Here is an 11,986-nt window from a genome sequence, read left to right as displayed (position 1 = left end):
TTGTACCTATGGAGCCAGAACTGAAGGTTCCGCCTCACCCCACCTCCTAAGGCTCCTCCTCTCCCGGATGTTTCCCAAGCAGCCTCAAATTGTGTCTACGCACCTCTGGCCCCTGTTCTGCTCTTTTCGTTTCTCTGCATGTTCTGGGAGGACGACGATGAGGGGAGCTTGTCGCAGCAGAACAGGGAGACTCACTTAATTCTTCATCAGCCCCTTGGCCCCCTCCTTTGCTTCAGCCTCGGAGTCTGAACTGCTCTCTGACACAGGTTCTTGCTGCTCACTAAAGCCTGTTGTCCCTTACGCATCCGCTCCTCCTGCCAATCTTCTCCCTCTGACCTCTCCTCAGTGCCCCACCACCAATCCCCGGACTCTAAGCCTTACTCCTCTGGGGGTTCCCTTGGGGGTTCCCCGGCTGGTGGCTCCCCCAACTCCTCTTCATCCAGCCAGTCCCTGACATGAAGTTTCCAAACCGTCTTCCGAGGCAGCCCTATGTATCAAATAGGCCTCCTCATCCACAATCAGATCTTGAATGAGGGACGACTGATTCAAGGCCACTTTGATTGATTGATTGATTGATTGATTGATTGATTCATTCATTCATTCATTCATTCATTCATTCCATGAAATTTAAACACCAGAGAATTTTATGAAAACCATAAAATCGGGGGGGGGGGGCAGGTTATGATACATGTACAAAAAGTTAAAAAGCTAAAACAGGCTAAAATTCACACCAGCTTCCTAAGCTTCTGGGCAGACTTGTCTAAAAAAATGTTTTTAGCAGGAACCGAGAAGCGTACAGTGAAGCCACCTGCTTGGTCTCAAGTGGCAGGGAGTTCCAAAGTGAAGGTGCTGCCATGGCTTGCATTTATATCCCGCCCCTTTTCTGCAAGGGACTCAAGGTGGTGAGAGGGGAGGTTGAGACGCAGTGACTGGCCCAAGAGTGAGTCAGGGGGTTTTATGGCCAGTCTGAGACTCTCACCACCACACCACACTGGCTGCCTTGTGGTAAAATCCTGGCATAGTTTGCATGTCAAAACTATTTCTTTATTGCATTTATGGTCCATTTGCATTTTCCCTCCAAGGCGTTCAGAGTAGCTGATGTGGTTCTGCCCTCTCTGCCATTCAACCTATCCAACAACCCTATGTGATGGGGAAGGGGTGAGCCACATGGATTGTGGCATGCTGCCTCCATGAGGACTAGTGGCATGCTTTATAATAAACTACTAATAATAATACCTTTATTGTCAATGTACAACCTGCGTACAATGAAATTAACCGAGTCTCCCCTACGCACAAACATTCAATCTCATTGTACTATGTGTGCTTGTTGCACAACACACCAACCCCGAAAGTCAGTTGCACTATACAGTCATACCTCATGTTACGTCCACTTCATGTTACTTTCTTTCAGGTTACGTCCCACAGCAACACGGAAGTACCGGAAAGGGTTACTTCCGGGTTTTGCCGCTTGTGCATGCGCAGAAGTGCAAAATGATGTCACACGCATGCGCAGAAGCGGTGAATCACAACCCGTGTGTGCGCAGACGCGTCACTGCAGGTTGCGCTCTTTTCACGTTGCGAACGGGCGTCCAGAATGGATCCCATTTGCAAGGAGAGGTACCACTGTATTATTTTCCGTTCAGCAGCCTAACAGCCCACGGATAGAAACTGTTTTTCGGCCTGTTGGCACAACTGATTCTACTTCTATATCTCCTGCCCGAGGGTAGAAGATTAAAGAGGTGCTGGCCGGGGTGTGAATCATCCCTGAGAATTTTTTTCGCTCTCCTAAGGCCACGATCCCTTGCGATGTCATCTGTCGGGCTCAGGGGACAGCCCATGATATAATGTGCTGTGTTCACCACCCTCTGTAGAGACTTTCATCCGTGGCTGTCAAGCCAACTTACCACACTGTGATACAATATGAGAGGACACTTTCTATTGTGGACCGGCAGAAGGAGGTCATCAATTGTTGTTTAACACTGTTCTTTCGCAAGACCCTGAGGAAATCAAGTCTCTGTTGGGCCTTCCTAACCTGAGTTACATTGTTTTTCCAAGTGAGGTCTTCACTAAGGTAAACTCCCAGGAATTTAAAGGAATAGACTCTCTCCACACAACCACCCCTGATATACAACGGGGCTAGTTCCCCTCTCTTCCTCCAAAAGTCCAACACCATCTCCTTTGTCTTGCTAATATTTAGGTGCACGTTATTCTCTAGGCACCATGCAGATATTTTTTGAACCTTCCCCCGTATGCTGATTCATCTTCAACTAGAACAAAAAAGCGTCAATGCTTCTGTTCAATGTTCAGCGTCTCTCTGCAACCCAGAATTCTCTTCTTATATTGAGGCAACATGAATGGATCCATCGCTGAGACTCCACTGTCAATTGCTCCTAATTTGTTCATAAAATAATAATAATAATAATTACTTATAATAAATTTCCCCAGCCACTCTGGGCGGCTTCCAACAGGAGATTAAAAATACATTAAAACATCAGTCATTAAAAAACTTCCCTAAACTTTCCGAAAAATTCAGAACACGCCAGGGAAAAGTTCTCAATGGGAACAGTTCCCTTTGTGTCATGCTTCCTAGTACCTGGGGAGAATTTCATTCTCCAGCTGCCTCACCTCCAAAAGGAGAAGGCAGAGTTGGAGAAGATTCAGAAAATGATCAAGGGGGTGGAACAGGAAAGGCAGCAGTGTTGGGGGTTTTTTTATCTCAGAGAAAAGATGAGTAAGAAAGGACACAATAGAAGCCCATGAGATCCTTCACGGCACAGAAGAAGAAGACAGGAAATGGTTTCTCCTCCCTCTCTCAAGACACCAGAACTCAAGGACCTGCCATGAAGCTGAATACTGGAAGATTCAGGACACACAAAAATAAAGTCCTTCTTCACACAGTTACTCTGTGGAACGCTCTGGGCTGTTTTCATAGGTAGGAGAGGATATATTAATTGCAATTTATCCCTCCAGGCACTCATGTGTGTGGAGGGGGGGGATGGCTGAGTTCAAAAGCCCCACCCTTAGCAGCAAAACTGAAACATGTAGGAATCAGCTGTGGAGGCTTCTTTTAGGTAAGTCCAGCTGCAGAGCAAGTGGACTCCCCCTTTTACTTTAGCCTGCTTAACAAAGAAATCAGGCAACAGACTGAGGGAATTAGCTTTAAATATGAATTACTTACTCCTAGTCTTGCCTTGGTTCTCAGCTGCAGCATGTTGTGCAATGTCCAGACTCCTTATATTCATAAAGGACTTTCATTTCATAAACATGTAACTGAGAAGAGCATATCTATAATCTCATGCTTATTCACTTTGTTCCTGCACAGGATTCTCCCTGTTAACATTTCGGGATCTTCCTCTGTCTGCTTCACTTCAGGCAGATCACGCTGACATGCACCCAGGATCCTGAAGAAACCTCTCTCTAGCAGCTCACACACAGAGAGAGAAGAGCAGAAAAAGCAGTTAAAAACTACAGTTGCTGGAATAACAGTCACAACGGAATGGAATGTCTTTCTCATGTGACTCACAGTCAGCCAATCACACGAGAGAGCTATAGCCAAGGGGAAAAAATACCATACTGAAAATACACAGCAAGCATTCCCATTTCAGGGAATTAGATTACAGTGGTGCCTCGCAAGACGAAATTAATTCGTTCCGCGAGTTTTTCCGTCTAGCGAATTTTTTGTCTTGCGAAGCACGAAATCCCATAGGAATGCATCGAAATTCAATTAATGTGTTCCTATGGTCAAAAAAAGTCCAAACAAAGCCAAATTTGGTACAGTGGTGCCTCGTAAGACGAAATTAATTCGTTCCGCAAGTTTTTTCTTCTTGCGAGTTTTTCGTCTTGCGATGCACAGTTTCCCATAGGAATGCATTGAAAATCAATTAATGCATTCCTATGGAAACCGCCTTCAGACCAGGTCCGGGGACAGTCTGTCCCCCGACCTCTTCTGAAGGCTGGGGGGGGGACAAGGGCTTTTCTTCCCACCCCCAGCATTTTAAAAAACCCCGGGACAGCGGAGGACTTCTCCGCTGTCCGGGGCGATCTTAAAATGCTGGCGGGCGGAATTTTAAAATCGCCCGGGACAGCGGAGGACTTCTCCGCTGTCCGGGGCGATGTAAAAGCCCCTGGGAAGGCAGGCAGGGGGGACAAAGACTTTCGCCCCCCGCCCGCCTTCAGAAGAGGTCCTGGACCTCTTCTGAAGGCGGGCGGGGGGCGAAAGTCTTTGCTCCCCACCGCCTGCCTTCCAAAGCCATCCGGGACAGTGGAGAAACGCGCTGCCTTTCTCCGCTCTCCCGGGAAGGCAGGCAGGGGGGAGCAAAGACTTTCGCCCCCCGTCCGCCTTCAGAAGAGGTCCTGGACCTCTTCTGAAGGTGGGCGGGGGCCGAAAGTCTTTGCTCCCCCCCGCCTGCCTTCAAAAGCCGTCCGCGATATCGGGAAGCGCTTCCCTGCTATCCCGGACTGCTTTTAAAATGCTGGCGGTGGGGAGCAAAGCCTTTCGGCCCCCGCCGGCCTTTCTGGACCTCTTCTGAAGGCCGGAGGGGGGGAAAGGCTTTGCTCCCCACCGCCAGCATTTAAAAGAGGTCCCCGGAGATTTCCCTATGGGCTTTCGTCTTGCGAAGCAAACCCGTAGGGAAATTCGTCTTGCGAAGCGCCTCCAAAACAGAAAACCCTTTCGTCTTGTGGGTTTTCCGTCTTGCGAGGCATTCGTCTTGCGAGGTACCACTGTACAAGAGTTTATTAAGTGCTCTTTAAAGTCACACATACTGTAAAGAGCATTTCAAAAATTGAAGGAACAATAAATTAAGTTTCTAAACATGACAGAAAAACATTTAAAAATCAACAAAGTGTACAGCACATTTTCTAAGACTCTGGGGGACAACTCAAAGAAGGTTCCTCTTCCACTCTTTGCTTCTTGCTGAAGAACCCCCTCCTCAACTGTTCCCCCAGCCACCCACCACACAGAAATTCAAATCCAGAATTTTTTTTAAAAAAACAGCAGAGTGGCCCAATGGTCACAGAAAATCATAAAAATGCAGAAAAAAACCACACAAGCTTCCAGATTCTTGCAAACCCCTCCCCAACACCAAGTCCTTGAATTCCAAACACCCCAACCCAAAATCCAAACCCCCCCAAAAAAAGTTTTAAAAGTTTAAAAGTAGTTTTGGAAAAGCTTCAAAAATCACCAAAGCCTTCAAAAACCTCAAAAAAGGCCACCACACCACGTTCTATGAGTTGCTCCTCGAAGTCAAGTCGCAACTGTATTAACGGTGTTAAGAAAAAGGAAACAAACTTGCAAGACGTTTTCGTTTTTCGTCTTGCGAAGCAAGCCCATAGGGAAATTCGTCTTGCGAAGCAGCTCAAAAAATGGAAAACCCTTTCGTCTAGCGAGTTTTCCGTCTTGCGAGGCATTCGTCTTGCGGGGCACCACTGTATCCTTAACATGGCAGCAGTAAAAACTATGGAGGTAAAATGTTTATATTTACAATAGACACAGCCTCAGGCATGTGCCTGGGCTGGAGCCAGCGGACAGCATATCTATCCTCATGGCTACTCAAAGAAAGAGAAAGGGGGGGGGAGCAACAGGAAATTATATATGCCTTCCCAGGAGAGGAGGGGCAATGACATCACACGGAGCCCCCTCTACCAATTAGGTTTCTATGGTCTGAGTCTTTGCCTATCAGCAATACAGCTCTGTGGTCTCCTGCACCTAAACTTACTCACTGGGAAGAATATATATTGTTGGATTTTGACCGCAACCTCCCCCACTCTCCCGCAGGAAGCAGTGACAAGCAACAACTTGGATGGCTCGGCAAGGGGATGAGTCAAATTCATGGAGGAGTGTCACGGTCCGGTTCACGGGCGATCGAAGTCCCGGCAGGGGACGTCAGGACCGGGGGCAAGATGGCGGGGTGGGAGCAAGAATGGGAGTCCAGAAGCCAGGAGTCAGGAAGCCAAGAGTCCAAGGGTCAGAGAGCCGGGAGTCAAGAAGCCAAGGGTCCGAGGATCAAGAAGCAAAGAGTCACGAAGCCGAGGTTCAAGGATCATGAAGCAAAATGCCAAACGCAGTAAACATGTTGCTGTGGCAAAGAGCCGAAGGGAAATGCTGACCTTATATCCCTTCCCGGCTCTTGCCGCCAGGTGCAGTGAGTTACCAAGCGGCCTCACCTGTGCGGCCGCACCTTGCTTCTTCAGAACAAACATAGGAAGGCCCCAGTCCTGCGAAGCCCTACTGGTCCCAGGGCCTGGCTCCTGCACGCACTCCCGACATCCCACGAGAGAATGGGCTCTCCTTCCTTGGAGGTTTTTAAGCAGAGGTTGGATGGCCGTCTGTCATGGATGCTTCAGTTGAGATTCCTGCATTGCAGGGGGCTGGACTATTTGACCACCAGAGGTCCCTTCCAACTCTATGATTCTGTGTTTCTAAGGGTCACCTGGTCCAAGCAACTCCCTGCAGTGCAGAAAGGACAGCTGAAGAATACCTGCCAGGTGGCCCTCCAACCTCCATTTGAAACCTCCAGGGAAGTTGACTCCACCAATGGCCCGGTCCAGTTCACGGGCGAAGTCCCGGCAGGGAACGTTGGGACCGGGGGCAAGATGGCAGGGTGGGGGCAGGAACGGGAGTCCAGAAGCCAGGAAGCCAAGAGTTCGAGGGTCAGAGAGCCAGGAGTCAAGAAGCCATGGGTCCAAGGGTCAGGAAGCAAGGCAGGGAACGTGTTGCTGTGGCAAAGAACCAAAGGGAAATGCTGACCTTATATCCCTTCGCTGCTCTTGCCGCCAGGTGCAGTGAATTACCAAGTGGCCTCACCTGCGAGGCCGCACCTTGCCTCTCCAAAACAAACTTAGGAAGGCCCCAGTCCTGCGAAGCCCTACCGGTCCCAGGGCCTGGCTCCTGCACGCACACCTGACAAGGGGAAAGGGGGCTATCCATGGCTACTAGCCACGATGGCTCTGCCCTGTCCCCCCAGTGGGAGGCAGCCATGCTTCTGGATGCCTGTTGCCGGAAATCGCAGGAGGGGAGCCTTGCTCATGCATTCAGGTGCTGATTATGGGCTTCCCACAGGCATCAGGCTGAGCACTGGGAGGACAGGAGGCTGGGCTAGATGCGCCCCCTTTGGCCTGATCCAGCTTATCTATCTATTTTCCTGATGGAACCACTATATGGGATTAGTATATAACTTTTCCCTCGGCTCTTTTTGCTGTCTCATGTAGGACCAGCATGGATAGTTGGCCCCAGTGAATATGTGACATTTTCTCCCCTTATGGCTTTGATCTATATTGTTGTTTAGTCGTTTAGTGGTGTCCGCCTCTTCGTGACCCCCTGGACCAGAGCACGCCAGGCATTCCTGTCTTCCACTGCCTCCCTCATGCTGGTAGCTTCGAGAACACCGTCCAACCATCTCGTCCTCCGTCCTCCCCTTCTCCTTGTGCCCTCCATCTTTCCCAACATCAGGGTCTTTCTCAGGGAGTCTTCTCTTCTCATGAGGTGGCCAAAGTCTTGGAGCCTCAGCTTCAGGATCTGTCCTTCCAGTGAGCACTCAGGGCAGATTTCCTTCAGAATGGAGAGGTTGGATCTTCTTGCAGTCCATGGGACTCTCCAGAGTCTCCTCCAGCACCAGAATTCAAAAGCATCCATTCTTCGGTGATCAGCCTTCTTGATGGTCCAGCTCTCACTTCCATACATCCCTACTGGGAAAACCAGAGCTTTAACTATACGGACCTTTGTCGGCAAGGTGATGTCTCTGCTTTTTAAGATGCTGTCTAGGTTTGCCATCTCCCTTTAGAGTAGACTAATCCACAAGGCTTACAACTCGAAGAGGGTGTTTTAAGCTCTCTCTGTTGGGTAGCTTAGCGAAGCTTAAGTTTTGCAGATCACAGCCGATGTCAGGCTGATAACAGCAACAGCAACACGCTTTCATCTGCCTGTCACAAGGAGGGCGCAGAACAACATGGGGGTTTGGATAAAAAGGCCTAAGAGGGCACCAATCCCACAAGTGCCCTCCTAAGTAAGAGGACAGAGGCTGCTGCGATAGACCCTGAGCACCAACAACGTGCTCTGATCTCTCAGCCATTGAACATACGCACACCGGCATTTCCACATGGAAGGCAAAGAGCAGAAGCTGTGTCCCTTGCCAGGCGGTGCCTGATATTACGCCCACTTTTCTATGAGCCCTGGGGACTCACTGCCACAAGATGTCGAGGTGGTTGCTAGACATGGGGAAGGATCGGCGGGGCAGGATCATCAATAGGGGAGATGTGAGGAATTTGGGCTCAGCTCAGCTTGCAGAAGAGGGCTTTGCTTGGAGTTAAGGCAGATGGAGAGATGGGCTTTCAGATAATAATAATAATAATAATAATAATAATAATAATAATAATAATTACACCCCACCCATCTGACTGGGTTTCCCAGGAGAGGAAGCGACGACCTGATAAATGTTTGTAAAACTATTCAAAAGAAGAAGCTGAACTTTGGAAGATCCTTTGTCACGCAGCAGAGTTAAACCATGGAACTCCCTTCCTCAGGCTCTTCTCGTTTTCCTATGAACTAGCATATTGCTCAAACCAGCGGCCCAGGTACAACTCTCTCCCAGCTGCTTTGGAGCCAAGGAAATTGCAAGCCACCCCAATGGCCAGTGCTATGAGCCAAAGATAGACGAGATAAGGAAAGGAGGGAGATAGTAAAAGCACAACTTCAGGCAATACCAATGAGACGGAAACATGGAAGGTGCCTAAAGAAGCTAGGGTGGCTATCTAAAGAACTTTTAACTGAGTTAAGATTAAAAAAGGATGTGTACAAAAACTGGAAAAGGGGGGAAACCACCAAAGAGGAATTCAAACAAATAGCCAGCACGTGTAGACACAAAGTCAGAAAAGCTAAAGCACAGAATGAACTCAGGCTGGCTAGAGAGGTCAAAAGCAACAAAAAAGGCCTTTATGGGTATGTTCGTAGCAAAAGGAAGAACAAAGAAACAGTGGGGTCACTCAGAGGAGAAGATGGTGAAATGCAAACAGGGGACACAGAAAGGGCTGAACTCCTCAATGCCTTCTTTGCCTCAGTCTTCTCCGATAAGGAAAACAATGCCCGACCTGAAGAATTTGGAGCAAATGATTCAGCAAAGGAAACACAGCCCAGTATAACTAAGGAGATAGTACAAGAATACTTGGCTAGTTTAGATGTATTCAAGTCTCCAGGGCCAGATGAACTGCATCCAAGAGTATTAAAAGAACTGGCAGATGTGATCTCAGAACCACTGGCAGTCATCTTTGAGAATTCCTGGAGAGCAGGCGAAGTCCCGGCAGACTGGAGGAGGGCAAATGTTGTCCCTATTTTCAAAAAGGGGAAAAGAGAGGACCCAAATAATTACCGCCCAGTCAGTCTGACATCAATACCAGGGAAGATTCTGGAGCAGATCATTAAGCAAACAGTCTGTGAGCACCTAGAAAGGAATGCTGTGATCACCAATAGTCAGCATGGATTTCTGAAAAATAAGTCATGTCAGACTAACCTGATCTCGTTTTTTGACAGAATTACAAGCCTGGTAGATGAAGGGAACGCAGTGGATGTAGCCTACCTTGATTTCAGCAAGGCATTCGTCAAGGTGCCCCATGATATTCTTGTAAAGAAGCTGGTAAAATGCGGTCTTGACTATGCTACCACTCAGTGGATTTGTAACTGGCTGGCTGACCGAACCCAAAGGGTGCTCATCAATGGTTCCTCTTCATCCTGGAGAAGAGTGACTAGTGGGGTGCCACAGGGTTCTGTCTTGGGCCCGGTCTTATTCAACATCTTTATCAACGACTTGGATGATGGACTCAGGGGCATCCTGATCAAATTTGCAGATGACACCAAACTGGGAGGGGTGGCTAACACCCCAGAGGACAGGATCACACTTCAAAATGACCTTGACAGATTAGAGAACTGGGCCAAAACAAACAAGATGAACTTTAACAGGGAGAAATGTAAAGTATTGCACTTGGGCAAAAAAAATGAGAGGCACAAATACAAGATGGGGGACACCTGGCTTGAGAGCAGTACATGTGAAAAGGATCTAGGAGTCTTGGTTGACCACAAACTTGACATGAGCCAACAGTGTGACGCGGCAGCTAAAAAAGCCAATGCAATTCTGGGCCTCATCAATAGGAGTATAGCATCTAGATCAAGGGAAGTAATAGTGCCACTGTATTCTGCTCTGGTCAGACCTCACCTGGAGTACTGTGTCCAGTTCTGGGCACCCCAGTTCAAGAAGGACACTGACAAACTGGAACGTGTCCAGAGGAGGGCAACCAAAATGGTCAAAGGCCTGGAAACGATGCCTTATGAGGAACGGCTAAGGGAGCTGGGCATGTTTAGCCTGGAGAAGAGGAGGTTCAGGGGTGATATGATAGCCATGTTCAAATATATAAAAGGATGTCACATAGAGGAGGGAGAAAGGTTGTTTTCTGCTGCTCCAGAGAAGCGGACACGGAGCAATGGATCCAAACTACAAGAAAGAAGATTCCACCTAAACATTAGGAAGAACTTCCTGACAGTAAGAGCTGTTCGACAGTGGAATTTGCTGCCAAGGAGTGTGGTAGAGTCTCCTACTTTGGAGGTCTTTAAGCAGAGGCTTGACAACCATATGTCAGGAGTGCTCTGATGGTGTTTCCTGCTTGGCAGGGGGTTGGACTCGATGGCCCTTGTGGTCTCTTCCAACTCTACGATTCTATGAGGGCTCTGCTTTGGCAGCCTTCCCAGCTTTGCAGCAGATAACCAAGCCTCTCATATCTGATTTTATTCTTTCAGTTGGGACCCAGGGCTCCCCGCAATCAAGAAACAACAGCGATCGTTTAGCAGATTGGTAGCAGATCTGAGCAGCCTTCATCTGACCTGATAAGGTGAGTAGGAGAGGAAGGGGCTTCACTGACTCCATCTAGCTCAGTGTGGCTGACACTGACCGGCAGAAGCAGCTCGCCAGAGCTTCAGGCAGGACGCTTTTTCCTAGCCTTGTCGAACCTCCACATAAGGACATCAGAACAGCTGGGACCCCCAAAGGTCATCCAGTCTAGCCCCCTGCAATGCAGGAATTTCAACTAAAGCATCCATGACAAATGGCCGTCTGACCTCTGCTTAAAAACCTCCAAGGAAGGAGAGTCCCCTTGGGGTTCCTGCCCCACTCCACAAGTCTATGATTCCCCAGACTTTTGATGGTCACATTTAATTCTCTCTCTCTCTCTCTCTCTCTCTCTCTCTCACACACACACACACACACACACACACACACACACATTTTTATTAATTTTTTAACATATCAGTTCCAACAGTCATACAACATAACTTCTCACCTTATACAATATTTTTAGACTTACATCAACACCTCTGATGATTTTCCATTCTTTGTCACTTACTATGCATTTCTTAATTTCTATATTACATTTAATTATCCTTAACTAATAATTCTCCTCATTGTCTTTTTTGCAATATTTCAAATAATTCACCTTACAAAACTTATTGCAGTCCTACTAGCGTAATCTGTTCATCACAGTTACTTTTCAAATAGTTCATATATTTACTCCAGTCTTCTAAGAATCTCTGGTCCCGCAGGTTTCGAATCCTTCCTGTTAATTTATCTAATTCTGCGTAGTCTATCAACTTCATCCTCCATTCTTCTTTCGTCGGCAGTTCTTCTTGCTTCCATTTTTGTGCCAATAATATTCTTGCTGCTGTTGTTGCATATAAAAACAACTTACAATCCTGTCTATTAATATCATCTCCTACAATGCCAAGTAAAAATGCTTCTGGTTTCTTAATAAATGTATATTTCAACATCCTTTTCATCTCATTATATATCATTTCCCAGAAGATTTTCACTTTTTTACATTCCCACCACATATGATAAAAAGTTCCCTCCTTTTCTTTACATTTCCAACATTTATTACTTATTTTATACATTTTAGCTAATTTTACGGGGGTGATACACCACCTATACGTCATGATCACATTTAATTCTCG

The 11,986-nt window shown here is 47.6% G+C and overlaps 1 protein-coding gene and 1 long non-coding RNA gene across 2 annotated transcripts in view; one reads left to right on the top strand and one right to left on the bottom strand.

Moving 5' to 3' along the window:
• The window catches only part of LOC308575124 (uncharacterized protein), a 467,635-nt gene that overhangs the window by 246,919 nt on the left and 208,730 nt on the right, over positions 1-11,986 (top strand). The gene's annotated exons all lie outside the window — the stretch shown is intronic.
• On the bottom strand, positions 1,956-3,611 carry LOC308575348. The gene is made up of 2 exons (XR_014002799.1): positions 3,179-3,611; positions 1,956-2,390 (listed from the first exon to the last, which is right to left on the bottom strand). It is a non-coding gene; the product is annotated as an uncharacterized lncRNA (long non-coding RNA).

This window comes from Podarcis bocagei (assembly GCF_964188305.1).
Source record: "Podarcis bocagei genome assembly, chromosome: 16".
Taxonomy (NCBI): Eukaryota; Metazoa; Chordata; class Lepidosauria; order Squamata; family Lacertidae; genus Podarcis; species Podarcis bocagei.
Note: the sequence above shows the minus strand (reverse complement) of the source record. Positions and strands in the feature narration are given on the sequence as shown.